The sequence below is a fragment of the Petaurus breviceps genome, unplaced genomic scaffold (genome assembly GCF_028583685.1).
Source record: "Petaurus breviceps papuanus isolate PSGF00001 unplaced genomic scaffold, PetGlider_PUasm1.0 151, whole genome shotgun sequence".
NCBI classification, from domain to species: Eukaryota; Metazoa; Chordata; class Mammalia; order Diprotodontia; family Petauridae; genus Petaurus; species Petaurus breviceps.
This window is the reverse complement of record NW_027185712.1, coordinates 36247770-36260056: the sequence shown is the minus strand read 5'-3', so window position 1 is coordinate 36260056 and position 12287 is coordinate 36247770. Positions and strand designations below refer to the sequence as shown.

The window sequence follows — 12287 nt, the reverse complement described above, 5'->3', positions numbered from 1 at the left end:
AACTTTATCTGACTCAGTTTTCTCTCTGCAAAATGGGCATAATGAAAATTTCTAAATCCCAAGGATATTGAGAGGATGAAATAAAATAATATTTGTAAAGTGCTTTGCAAAGTGTTATATAAATTTTACTTTTTAATCTTCAGGGAATGAAAAGTTCTATTTCTCCCTTTCCTTATATATTTTACTTATAAAGATGAGAGTATTTACTTCTGATCAAAATATAGTTTTGTATCTTTATTTTCAATATCTTCTATTTTCAATCTCTGAATGTCTATAGAAAATACTAGAGATGTTAATGATTCAAATCTGTTCTTTCTCTGTATGTCTGTTTTATCACCTCTATCAAACTGACTGACCCACAACTGTTCTTTCTGCTATTTTACCTTCCTTAATACATGCTATGACACAAGATGAAATTCCAGAGTCAGAACATAAGTTTTTAAATATTGAAAATCCTTGAGAATAGAGATCATGTATAATTTCTCTTGGCATTATTTTCTTCAATCTGGCACATGCTTTTTATGCGACATACATTCAGTAAATCTTTATGGAATGGAATATATGGACAGATACCATGTCAATGTAATAATTGAAATGGAAAATTTAATAAAACTGAGCTACTGTGCTGCTTATGGAACTCAGAGTTTCTCCTTTTAGTGTTATCATGGACTCAGGTATTACAATCAAAATACAAGCAACACTGTTCTCAAAAAGATGTTTCTCATCTTTTATAATCTATTAAAAGATCCCAGAAGAAGAAACGAAAGAATTTTATATTGCAAAGCAGAATTTTACTGCTAGACATTCTAAAAAGGCCAATTTCTCTGTTGAAGATTAGTTCTAATGCTCATCAAGCTGAGTAATTTATATTATAGTTGGAATGGATATTTACATGGGTTTTTTAGATGTGAAGTTTCCCCCAGAAAAGGACATTCACCTGAAATCATGTCTTCTTTGATTTGTATTGGAAAACATGTTGAACTCCCACAAGTACTTGCCTCCCTTCAATTTTGATTTTTTTGATGTTGTTTAGTACAAGATTTTACCCATTATCTGAAATTCTGTGAAAGCTATGAAGTCTTCAGTTCAAGGATGCCCAATAGCTTTTGATAAGTTAAAATACTGAAAAAGCTATTGTTCACTGAAATTTTTTCTTGTCCCTAAAAACCATTACAAGTCTTCTATTCATATAGGGAAACAAATATCTTTGTCTATTGGATAGAGATATCTCTATATGAATTCAGAAAGTCAAACTGGTAATAGTGGCATTAGCTACATTTACAGAATATATAAATATGGATATATATATATATATAAAGTACCATCCTGATTGAGAATACATGCACATGTGCACATAAATATGAATATGTATGTATACATAAATATGAATGTGTGTATACACAAACAGTATTGAGGATTCTAATGGAATCCATGGCCTGTCTACCAGGTATCCCTCACTTTTGCCACAAATTTTTGACTTGGAAATTTCTTATATTATATTATATTTATTATATTATATTTTTGGTTCTCTTTCGTAACACATTTTTTTTATTGAGTATCACTTCCTCCAGCTTTCCATTCCCTTCTGGGTGATATTTATTTTCAGGAAAGTAGAATTAAGAAAACCCAGAACTTTGTTGTTTAGTTATCGGATCATTCCAAAGAACTCTCCATTATTTTATAATTATTTCTTTACGAGAAGCAGCTGGTAGTGCAGTAGATACTCTGCATTACTCTTCATTCTGTCATCATAGTTCTTTCTCCAGATGTGGATGGCATTTTCCATCATGAGCCCTTTGGAATTGTTTTAGGTCCTTGCATAGCTGAAAAGGGATAAGTCTCACAAAATCGGTCATTGTACACTGTAATTGCTACTGTGTGCAGTGTTCTCCTGGATCTGCTCATTTCACTAACATCAGTTCATATAAGTATTTCCAGGTTTTTTGAAATCTGCCCGTTCATCATTTCATATAGCACAATAGTATTCCATTACATTCATATACTACAACTTGTTCAGTCATTCCCCAATTGATGGACATCCCCTCAATTTCCAGTTCTTGGCCAACACAAAAACAGTTACTTTAAATATTTTTGTACATGTGGGACCTTTTCCCATGTTTATGATATCTTTGGTATACAGCCCTAGAAGTGCTACTGTTGCATCAAAGGGTATGAATATTTTTATAGCCCTTTGGGCATAGTTCCAAATTACTCTCCAGAATGTTTGGATCAGCTCACAACTCCAACAATACATTAGTGTTCCAACTTTTCCACATCTCCAACATTTATCAGTTTCCTGTTTTGTTATTTCAGCCAATCTGATAGTTGTGATGTGGTACCTCAGAATTTTTTGATTTGCATCTCTCTAATCAATAGCGATTTAGAGCATTTTTTCATACAACTATAGATAAGTTTAATTTCTTCCTCTGAAAAATGCCTGTTCATATCCTTTGACCATTTATCAATTGGGGAATGACTTGAATTCTTGTAAATCTTACTTGGTTTTCCATGTATTTTAGAAATGAGGCATTTATCAGAGACAGTAGTTGTAAAAATTCCCAGTTTTCTACAACCCTCTTGGTTGCATTGACTTTGTGCAAAAACTTTCCAATTTGGCATTTTGGGAGGGCTCGCAGAGGGTTTTGCGCCTGTGCGGTGCTTGTAGGTCCCTTTCTGGCTCCTCCATCGCCATGGCCCCCGTGAAGAAGTCTCTGTGACGAAGGGCGGCAAAAAAAAAAAAAAGAAGCAAGTCCTCAAATTTACCCTGGATTGTACCAATCCTGTGGAAGATGGGATTATGATGGATGCAGCTAATTTCGAACAGTTTTTACAAGAACGAATAAAAGTGAATGGAAAGGCCGGCAACCTCGGGACGGAGTTGTGACCTTTGAGAGAAGAGCAAGATCACCGTGATGTCAGAAGTGCCGTTTTCTAAAAGGTATTTGAAGTACCTGACAAAGAAATACTTAAAGAGAACCATCTTCAGGATTGGCTTCGGGTGGTGGCCAATAGCAAGGAGAGTTACGAATTAAGGTACTTCCAGATCAACCAGGACGAAGAGGAGGAAGAGGAGGAGGGTTAAACCCTCTTGGGTCTGGAAACGTTTTGTATATGATCTTGAATAAAATTTGAACCAAAAAAAACTTTCCAATTTAATGTAATTAACATTATCCATTTTGAATTTCACAATGTTCTCTATCTCTTGTTTAGTTGCAAATTCCTCCATCCTCCATTCTCCATAAATCTGGCGGATAAACTATTCCTTGCTCCTCCAATTTGTTTGTAGTATCAGTCTTTATATCTTAATCATGTACCCATTTGGATTTATTTTGGTATACTATGTCAAACATTGCTCTATGCCTAGTTTCTGCTACACAATTTTCCAGTTTTTTTTTTCCAGCAGTTTTTGTCCAATAGTGAGTTCTTGTCTCAGAAGCTGAGGTCTTCGGTTTATCAAACCCTAGATTGCTATAATCACTGATTACTGTGTCTTGTGTACTTACCTATTCCACTGATCTATCCCTCTATTTCTTAACCAGCCCCGAGTAGTTTTGATGATTGCTGCTTTATAATATGATTTAAGATCTGATATGGTAAGACCACCTTCTCTAGCATTTTTTTTCATTAATTCTCTTGATATTCTGGACTTTTTGTTCTTCCAGAAGAGTTTTTATATTATTTTTCTAGCTCTATAAAATAACTTTTAGTAGTTTGATTGGTATGGCATTGAATAAGTAAATTAATTTAAGTGGAACTGTCATTTTTTATTATAGTAGCTCGCCCTATCTGTGAGAACCTAATGCTTTTTTTTCCCCCAATTATTTAGATCTGACTTTGTATGAAAGGTGTTTGTAATAGTGTTCATATAGCCCCTGGGTTTGTTTTGTCAGGCAGACTCCCAAATATTTTATAATGTCTATAATAACATTAAATGGAATTTCTCTTTCTATCTCTTGCTATTGTACTTCATTATTAATATAGAGAAATGCCAGTGATTTATGTTGGTTTATTTTATATCATGCAACTTTGGTAAAGTTGTTTATTGTTTCAGGTAGTTTTTTTTTTTCTTACTTGATTCTCTAGGATTCTCTAAGTATATCATCATATCATCTGCAAAGAATAATAACTTAGTTTTTTCTTTGCCTATTCAAATTCCTTCAATATATTTTTCTTCTCTTATTGATAAATCTAACATTTCTAGTACCATATTGAATAGCAATGTTGATAATAGAGATCCTTGTTTCACCCCTGATCTTATTGGAAATGCATCTAGCTTATTGCCATTACATATATTGCTTGCTGAAGATTTTAGGTAGATGTTACTTGGCATTTTAAGGAAGGCTTGATTTATTCCTGTGCTCTTTAGTGTTTTTAATAGGAATAGGTGTTGCATTTTGTGAAAAGCTTTTTCTGAATGTATTGAGATTATCATATATTTTGTTAGTTTTATTATTGCTATTATCAATCATGCTGATAATTTTCTTAATATTGAACCAGTCCTACATTCCTACCTAATCAAGGTCTATTATTCTTGTGATAAATTGCTATAATCTTTTTGTTAACATTTCATATAAAATTTTTGCATCTACATTCATTAGGGAAATTGGTCAATAATTTTCTCTCTCTGTTTTGGCTCTTCCCAGTTTAGTATTAGTACCAATCTGTATCATAAAAAGAATTTGGTAGGACTCCACCAATTTTCCCAATATAGACAATTGACTATACAGTATTGGAGTTAATTGTTCTTTAAATGTTTGATAGAATTGACTTCTAAATCAATCTGGCACTGGAGAGCTTATCCTGGGGAGTTCATTGATGACACATTCAAGTTCTTTTTCTGAGATGGGGTTGTTTAATTATTTTACTTCCTCTTCTGTTTATCTGAGCAAATTATATTTTTGTAAATAGTCATCCATTAATTTAAGATTGTCAAATTTATGGTCATGCAATTGGGTAAAATAATTCCTAATTATTGTTTTAAATTTCCTCTTCATTGGAGGTGACTTCACCCTCTTTTTTTAATACTGGTAATTTGTCTTTCTTTTTTCTTTTTTAAAAATCAAATTGACCAAATGTTTATTAGTTTTATTATTTTCTTTTTCATAAAACCAGCTGTTAGTTTTATTTATTAGTTTAATAGTTTTCTTCATTTCAATTTTACTAATCTCTCTCCTGTGGTTTTCATTATTTCTAATTTGGTATTTAATTGAGGATTTTTAATTTGTTCTTTTTTAGCTTTGTTAGTTGCATGACCTATTCATTGGTCTCCCCTTTCTCTTTTTTATCCATATAAGCATTCAGAGACATAAAACTTCACCTAAGAACAGCCTTTGTTGCATCCCATAAGTATTGTGTATTGCCTCATTATTGTCATTCTCTCGCATGAAGTGATTGATTGTTTCTGTGATTTGTAGTTTGACCCATTCAATCTTTAGGATCAGATTATTTAGTTTCCAATTAATTTTAGTCCATCTTTCCATGACACCTTACTACATTTGATTTTTATTATATCATTATCTGGAAAGGATACATTTAATATTTCTGCCATTTTGCACTGAATTGTAAGGTTTTTATGGTCTAGTACATGATCAATTTTTCTGTATGTTCCATGTACCACTGAGAAGAAGGTATACTCCTTTTTATCTCCATTCAGTTTTCTCCAGAAGCCTATCATATCTGCCTTCTCTAAAATTATATTCACCTCCTTAACTTCTTTCTTCTTTGTTGTGAGGTAAGATGTATAAAATTCAGAGAGAGAGAGAGGTTGAGATCCCCCACTACTATAGTTTTGCTGTCTATTTCTTCCTGTAACCCACTTTACTTCTCCTCTAAGAATCTGGATGCTATATCACTCAGCGCACGAATGTTTAGTAATGATATTGCTTCATTGTCTATCGTGCCTTTTAGCAGGATATAGTTTCCTTCCTTATCTCTTTTGATTAGATGTATTTTTGCTTTTGATTTGTCTAAGATTAGGATTTCTACCTTGTTTTTTTGTTTTATTTTACTTCAGTTGATGCATAATATATTCAACACCAGCCTTTTACCTTTACCCTGTGTGTATCCCCCTGTTTCAAATATGTTTCTTGTAGATGACATGTTGTAGTATTATGGTTTCTAATTCATTCTGCTATCTGTTTCAATTTTATGGGAGAGTTCATCCCGTTCACATTCACAATTATGATTACTATCTTTGTCTTTCTTTCCATTCTATTTCCCAGTTATGCCCTTTTTCTCCATTCTCTCTATACCCTCCTCAAAAGAGTTTTGCTTTTGACAACCACCTCCCTCAATCTTCCTTCCTTTTATCAGTCCCCTCCCTTTTCTTTCCCTTTACCCTTCCTAATTCTTCCCTCCCTTCTAACCACCCCCTCCCTTTTCTTTCTTCTTTCCCCCCCCTACTTCCTGTAGGGCAAGTTAGATTTCTGCACTTAACTATGTTATTCTCTCTTTGAACCAAATCCTCTGAGAGTAAGGTTCAAACAATGCTCATCTCCCTGCCTTTTTCCCCCTACTATAATATGTTTTTTGCTTCTCCATGTGATGTAGTTTACATTTCTGTGCCTCCTCCTTTGCTCCTCTCCCAATTACAATCCCTTTGCACCCCTTAATTAGGTATTTTTTTTATCATCACATAAGTTCATTTATATCCACATCCTCTATGTATATCCCTGTTAAATGTCATAATAAAAATACAGTTCTCACTGGTGAATGCCCTTGGTGCAGGTGTCTGCCAATTCCTTTGGCTGTGTGAAGGCATGCCTGGGGTGCTAGTGTTGCTGCTTGCTGGCTCAACCACACTGGGGCTCAGAATCTCCCATTGGTCCTCTGTTGTGTGGCTTGCTACTGGCTTACTGGGATGATTCCCATCCTCTACTGGTCCCCTGGTCCCCTTTAGCCACAGCAAGAAGGGCTTTTCCTGGCAATTCCCGGAGTCTCTCCAGCTAAAAGACTGTAGTACCCTTTCTTCTGATTCTACTATTCCAGGATTTTCCTGTGGCAATATTTTCTGGGTTTTTCAAGGTCAACAAGGGAAGGTAAAAGTGACACATTTTACTACACCATCTTGGCTCTCCTAGAAGTTTAAATATTGTTACAAATTTTTAAATGAGATGTGCTAGAAGTGATTTTTAGTGTCAATTTTAGTGTTCAGACCTTACAAACCAAAATAAAGCTTTTTGATAGTGCATCTGAAAATAGGCATTAATGAAACATTATAATATTAAGTTAAAGTGCTTGTACAGGTTGGTTTTTCTTTTGTAATCTGTTTTAACCTGGGGGTGTCTATAACTGTATTTCAGCAATATATATATATATATATAACTATAACTATATATATAACTTTGATATGTTCAAATAACTGATGGATTAAAGTAAAACTTGACTTTTATATTGTATATACACATGCATGTATTCAACAAGACACAAAGTGAATATTAATAAAGTAAAAAGGAATATTTATTTAATATAGGCAATCATCTTGATTATTTGAAAAAAAAACTGACAGTTAAAACATTTTATTATTTTTTTATTTTATGTGGTTTGTTATCATGTATATTTTATAATTGGATGCTACAGCAGAATAAAGTATTCCCCCAGGATTTAAAAGTCATATAACTGAGCCAACAGACTTCCCATTATCTTTTGCATGTCAGTAAATGTTAGATGATATCTGAGCAAATTTTATTGTTTTCCTTTAATCATGTTTTATAAGAGATATGATTTAAAAAAAAACTACTAGAGATGAAAAAAGAATTTTGGGAGCAATGTTTGCAGTTGTAGTAATCATAGAATTATTTGGTGGTATGTCAGTAAATGTTAAACAGGATCCCTGAAGAAGAAAAAAAAACATTTCCCAGGACACACTTTTGTTCATTATTAAAATTTTCTCCATCACTTTCTTATGTTAGGACAATCAACAAAATAAATCAAGCACTGATTTTTAGCACTTTATTTCTGAAAGGTAAATATTTACCCAGTAAATATAACAATCTCTTAGAGTGTGGTGAAAACTGATTAGCTAACTGCTTTTCAATTTCTTTTACATTTCATCAAATATTTTCCTATAAAATTTTAATAATTGTAAATATTTTATTTTCCCCAAGTATATGTAAAAATATGTAAAAAAAAATTTTTTAATTTGAATTCCAAATTCTTTCCCTGGTTTCAGATTCCCTCTCATGACTTGGCCTAACAATAAACAAATACCATTTTTCTAATTATTTAGATCTGACTTTGTGTGAAAAGTGTTTTTCAATTGTTTTTACATAGTTACTGGGTTTATCTTACCAGTTAGATTCCTAGTTATTTTACATTGTCTGCCATTACTTTGCATATATAATATTAAATATATACTACTTAGTACATTATAATACATAATATCAAACATGTAAAATAATTATTTTTAATGTAATTTCTCTTTCCATCTCTTTCTGCTGGACTTTGTTAGTAATATAGAGAAATGCTAATGATTCATGTTGGTTAAATTTATATTCTGTAACTTTGCCTAAGCTGTTAGTTATTGCAATTAGTTTTTAGTAGATTTTTCATAATTCCCAATGTCATCCTGACATCTGCAAAAAAGGGAGTTTGATTTCCTTAGTGCTATACTAATTCCTTCAGTTTTTCTTTCTTCTCTTATTGCTATAGCTAGAATTCCAGTATGGTGCTAAATAAAAATGGAGACTAGCAATGTCTTCTCTATTTTAAATCAAATTTACCAATTTTTATTTTCATTGTTTTTTTACAAAACCAACTCCTATTTTGTTAGTTAAATGATGTTTTTACTTTCAATATTATTCATTTTCCTCTTGATTTTATGGATTTCCAAATGGTGTTCAAGTGAGGATTGTCAATTTGTAGTTTTTTTTAGTTGTATTCCCAATTCATTTATTTGCTTTTATCCCCCTTTTACTGCAGTATATATTTAAAGATATGAATTTTTTCCTTACATGTTACTTGGATTGCATCATGCAAAATTTTCAAATTTGTCTCATTGTTGCCATTTTTAAATGAAATTATTGTTTCTATCATTTGTTCTGTAACCCATTCATTCTTTGGGATTAGGTTGTTTGGTTTCCATTTATCTTTTAATCTGTGCTTTCATAGCCCTTATTAAATGCAATTTTATTGCATTATCCTCTGCAAAGGGTGACCTTAGTACTTCCACTATTCTGTATTCTGTTGCAAGGTTTTTATGCCCATTCAGTTATACTCATAGGTCTTGCATATCTAGCTTTTCTAAGTTCTATGCATCTTCTTGACTGCTTTCTTTTTTATTTTCTCTTTTGATTCATCTAGTTCTGAAAGGCTTAAGTTGAAGTCTTCCCCCCCCCATATCGTTATACAACCTATTTCTTCCTATTAGTCATTAAATCTTTCCTTTAAGAATTTGAATGCTATGCCATTTGATGCATATATGATTACAATTGCTATTGCTTCAATGTCTATTATACCTTTGAGCAAGATGTGGATTCCCTGCTTATCCCTTTTAATTAGGTCTATTTTTTGCTTTTTCTTTATCTAAGATTATGATTGCTAGCCCTGACTTTTTGTTTTGAGCTGAAACACAATAGATTCTACTCCAGACCTTTATTTTAACTGTGCTGGCTCTCTCAGTTTTAAATGTTTCTTGTAAACAAAATTTTGTTGGATTCTGATTTTTAATATAATCTACTATCTGCTTCTGTTTTATTGGTTTTATTAATAACAGTTATGATTGTTAACTATGCATTTCCCTCTATCCTGTTTTCTTCTGTTTATTTTTTACTTTCTCTTTTTATTCTGTCTCTCCTTTAAAATCTGTTTTTATTCTGACCGCTGCCTTCTTTTATCTTCCCTCCCTTTTATCATGCCCCATTGCTTTTATCTGTTTCCCCTCCTACTTCCCAATTGCATAAGATAGATTTCTATTATTAATTGAGCATGCTTATATATTTCCCTTTTTATATCAGTTTTGAACTGAGTAAGATTCAAGTTTCCAAAACCTCTTCCTTTACCATTTTCCTCTCCACTGTAAAATCTCTTCCTTGCACACCTATTTTATGTGTGATGATTTTACCCTTTCTTCTTCCTTCCCCCTTTCTCCCAGGCCCACCTTTTTTTCCTGACTATCTTTTTTTTAATATCATTCCATCATAGTGAGGTCACCCACACACCCTTTCTAATATTGATAAACTTCTTAGAAGTTACTTGTATCATCTTCCCATGTAGAAAGGTAAACAGTTTAACTTTATTTAGTCACTTTTGGTTTCTTTTACCCATTCATGCTTCCCTTGAGTCTTGTATTTGAAACTCAAATTTTCTTTTCAATTCTGGTCTTTTCCTCAGGAATGTTTGAAAGTCCTGCATTTTATTAAATATATATTTGCCTTGAAGGATTATACTCACTTTTACTGGGGAGGTTGTTCTTGGTTGTAATTGGGGTTTTTTTTTTTTTTGCTTTTTGGAGGTCAATTAGGGTTAAGTAACTTGCCCAATGTTACATGGCTAGTTTTTTTTTTTTTTTGTATGGGTGTTAAGTGTCTGAGGCCAGAACTGAACTTGGGTCCTCCTGACTACCTTGCTTTTCTATATGAGATAATTTACCCCATTCTCTCGCTCCCCATCTCATCTCATTATATTCCTCTCTCACCTCTTAATTTCACCTTTTAAGTATCATCCCTTCCTGTTAAATTGGTCCTGTGCCCTCTATGTATACCTGTGCACATATATATATATACACATTCACATATGTATTCATATGTCCATATACCCTCCTATATAGACATATATATGTATGTTTACATACATATATATGCATTTTTATTCCTTTCAACTATTCTCATACCAAGAAAAGTTTCATAATTCACAATTATCATTTTTTTCATGTAGGAATATAAGTAGTTCAACTTTGATAAGTTCCTTATGATTTCCCTGTTTCCTTCTCATGCTTCTCTTTCTTCTTGTATCTGAATGTCAAATTTTCTATTCAACTCTGATTGTTTCATAAAGAATGCTTGAAAGTCCTCTATTCCACTGAATAACCATATTTTCCCCTGAAACATGATACTCAGTTTTGCTGTGTAAGTGATTCTTGGTTTTAATCCCAGCTCATTTGACCTCCAGAATATCGTATCTCAAGCCCTTCTATCCCTCAGAGTGGAAGCTACCAGATTCTGCGTTATCCTGAATGTGTTTCCTCAGTATTAAAATTATATCTTCCTGGCTGCTTATAATATTGTCTCCTTGATCTGGGAACTCTGGAACCTTGCTACAATATTCATAGGAGTTTTCTTTTTGGGATCTTTTTCAGGAGGTGATCAGTGGACTCTTTCAACCACCATTTTGCCCTCTGGTTCTAAAACATCAGGGAAATTTTCCTTGAGAATTTCTTGAAGGAGGATTTCTAGCTCCTTTTTTTGGATCATGGCTTTCATGTAGTCCAATAATTTTTAAATTATCTCTCCTGGATCTATTTTGCAGGTCAGTGGTTTTTTCAATGAGATATTTCACATTGCCTTCTCTTTTTTTATTTGTTTGGACCTGTTTAATAGTATCTTGATTTCTCATAAAGCCATTAGCTTCCATTTTCTCCAAACTAATTCTGAAGGAATCATTGTCTTCAGTGAGCTTTTGAGATTCTTTTTCCATCTGGCAAATTTGACTTTTTAAGGCATTCTTCTCCTCATTGCCTTTTTGAACCTCTTTTGCCATCTGAGTTAGTCTATTTTTTAAGAGTATTATTTTCTTCAGTCAGGATGTTGACTCTCATTTCATAATTTTCTTGCATGGTTCTCATTTCTCTTCCAAATTTTTCTTCCACTTCTCTTATTTGGTTTTCAAAATCCTTTTTAAGCTCCTCTATAGCTTGTTACCAGCTCATATTTCTTTTGGAAGCTTTTGGTGGAGGAGCTCTGACTTCACTGTCTTCCTCCTGTTCCATGCTTTGATCATTTTTGTCCCAAAAGAGGAGTATAAAGTTGGATTGCTCTGTTTGCTTTGCTTCCTTTGCCTGCTCATGTTGCCACTCAATTACTTGAATTTTGAGCCTTTTGCCACAGTAGAACTCTGCTACCAGAAAGGGGAGCAGCTTTACCCCAATTGCCAGGGTTTTTGAAGCTGCTGGAAGTATTAGTTGGGTGCCTTCTCTGAAGCCTCCACATGCTCTGGCAGACTTCTCACACACCCCAGGACCTCTACCCTAGACAGCAATCCAGATCCAAGCAGGCTAAAGCAAGAGTAATTACCCCTCAGACTGGTTGCTTGGTCCCCCTACAATCTTCAGACCAGGAGCTCTGAAGCAGCCT

At 33.2% G+C, this 12287-nt stretch overlaps 1 protein-coding gene and 1 pseudogene across 5 annotated transcripts in view; both read left to right on the top strand.

Moving 5' to 3' along the window:
* The window catches only part of CTNND2 (catenin delta 2), a 1206354-nt gene that overhangs the window by 264588 nt on the left and 929479 nt on the right, over positions 1-12287 (top strand). The window lies entirely within an intron of this gene.
* Positions 1300-3132, top strand: LOC138154131 (large ribosomal subunit protein eL22 pseudogene; annotated as a pseudogene).